This window comes from Penaeus japonicus, unplaced genomic scaffold (assembly GCF_977035675.1).
Source record: "Penaeus japonicus unplaced genomic scaffold, GWHDUDI00000001_assembly GWHDUDI00000022, whole genome shotgun sequence".
Classification (NCBI taxonomy): domain Eukaryota; kingdom Metazoa; phylum Arthropoda; class Malacostraca; order Decapoda; family Penaeidae; genus Penaeus; species Penaeus japonicus.
The window spans coordinates 21,234,322-21,236,821 of record NW_028234424.1 but is presented as its reverse complement, the minus strand read 5'-3'; the positions used below and the strand labels follow the sequence as shown (position 1 = coordinate 21,236,821).

General features: G+C 38.0%; 1 protein-coding gene across 1 annotated transcript in view; it reads left to right on the top strand.

Annotated features, from left to right (window-relative positions):
• LOC122255295 (extracellular serine/threonine protein CG31145) overlaps nucleotides 1–2,500 on the top strand; it is a 152,647-nt gene that overhangs the window by 132,244 nt on the left and 17,903 nt on the right. The window lies entirely within an intron of this gene.

The window sequence follows — 2,500 nt, the reverse complement described above, 5'->3', positions numbered from 1 at the left end:
AGGGACAGGGAGTTGGAAGAGAAGAGGAGAGGGGAAGTGGGGAGAAAAAGGGGGGGAGTCGTAATCATTCTCGAGTGAATATCATCATGCATAATGAGAGCGACTGTGAACTTGAATTACGAGGCCTTTTCAGGAGTGAAGAAAAATGGTCTCCGAGCATTAGCATAACGAGTCGTGAGGTTGTCTTGATGTATTTAACTCCGCATGGGATTTTAGATAAATCGGCTGTATCTTATATTACGATCGAAATATCTTCATTTGCATCACGATGGCACTTTGTCCTGAGGAAGCAATATAGCGGAAAGGCTTTCGGAATATTTGTGCATTTCCGTGTTTCCTTCCGTTGTTTTGTTTGCAACTTGTTCAACATGAATCCTTCTCATTTATTTACAAAGTAATTCACCCGTTAACGGAACATGTCTTATTGGTGCAAAAAAAACAACAAATGACTTATTTCGTATACTTAACATACAATGATATTTTACCTTCTTATTGAGAAAAGTGACTGCCTATTTACGAGAGTACAATACTTCAAGATACATTAAGATAAAGCGAAAAAGAATGATTTAGAATGATAAGAGAATAAGCAGAGTCTTTATAAATTATGCTGTATATGAGTGAGCAGAGTGATCGCGCGCAAGATGGAGGCTGAACAGAAGTCAGATAAAGTGAACGCGGTTAAGTGAACTGCGAACGACATAGAGGGTTACAGAGGCAATATAGAGATTGAACAGCGCGTGAACAGAGATGATACGGAGTGGGAGTAAGCCATACAGGGGGACCTAGACCAGAGTGAGAACAAGTTGAACAGAGTGAACATAGGTCAGTTACAGTGAACTTTAGTAATATAGGATGAACGTAGATTATTTAGGGAGGAAGTTACAGAAGGGTGTGTGGTGGACTGGTGAGGTTATGTGAAGATACTTTATTAAATAGATGGTAGGGACAATATCTACATGATCGGAATATATCAAAGGTAGATACAAAATGTTTTAGCAAGCTTACTAAAGCGGAACGAAGATAAAAGTAAAGAAGCAACGAAACAAAGGAAAAAAAAAGAGAAAATTAGAGGATTGAAAATGCAGAAAAGAAATAAAAGAAAAGAAAAGAAAAGGAGAGAGATTACAGCCGTTGTGAAAATAAAAGTCAGTGTATCCATGACATTACAAGCTTAAGGCACTGCGATTAACTGTGGTAATTCCTTGATTGTGCGTTAATTCGCAGCGGACAAGTTTAATCTAATTTTGTGATTGCAATACATAGCAATTATTGCTGCTTTGTTTCCTTTTTTGTTTCATTACTTTTCGGATTTCTTCCTTTGTATTTTTTTTTTCTTTTTATTCCTTTTTCTTTTTTTTTCACTTTTTTGTTTCGCTTCGTAAATAAAAGAATATGTATATGTATATATGTAAGTATGTAAATAAGTAAGTATGCATATATATATACATATATATACATACATACATATACATATATATATATATATGCATATATATATATATATATATATATATATATATATATATATATATATATATATATATATGCATATATATATATATATATATATATATATATATATATATATATATATATATATGTGTGTGTGTGTGTGTGTGTGTGTGTGTGTGTGTGTGTGTGTGTGTGTGTGTGTGTGTGTGTGTATGTTTGTATGTATGTATGTATGTATGTATATGCCTGTATGTATGTATGTATGTATGTATGTATGTATGTATGTATGTATGTATGTATGTGTGTATGTATTTATGTATATATGTATGTATATATGTATACATGTAGGTACGCATGATGTATAACTGTATGTACGTATGTATATATGCTTATAGGTATGTGCGTATGAATATATGTATGTATGTATGTGTGTGTCTGTGCCTTGTATATACTTTCTTTTGCTTCTTCTCCTCTTGTAGCTTTTCCTTTCTTTTCGTCTTCCTTCATCTTGTTCTTCGTGGCCTGTCCTTCTTTCTTATTGATCTTCACCTCCCTCTCTTATGCGGCCCATCCCTCCTCCATCTCCCCCTCCTCCTCTACGTCCCTGTTCTTCTTCCTCTTCCATAGCCTTCTCCTTTTCCCTTTCCTTCTCCTACTTCCTCTTGCCCTCTTCCTTCCTTCCTTCCTTCCTCCTCCTCCTCCTCCTCCTCCTCCTCCTCCACCTCTTCCTTCCCCTTCCCCCCTTACCTTCCTTCCTTCCCTTCTCCTTCCTCTTCCTTCCTCCATCCTCCTCCTGCTTCTCCCTCCCCTCTTCCTTCCTCCCTCTTCCTCTTTCTCTCCCTCTTCTCCGTCCCCTTTCCCTCTAACTTCCTTCCCATCACCTTTTCCTCCTCCTCCTCCTCCTCCTCCTCTCCTCTCCTTCCCTATTCCTTCTCCTCTTGCTTCCCTCATTCCTTCCTTCCTCCTTCTCCCCCCCTTCCTCCATCCCCTTCTCATTTTCCTCCTCCAACCTTCCTCCCCCCCTTCCTCCAGCCCCATCTCCTTTTCC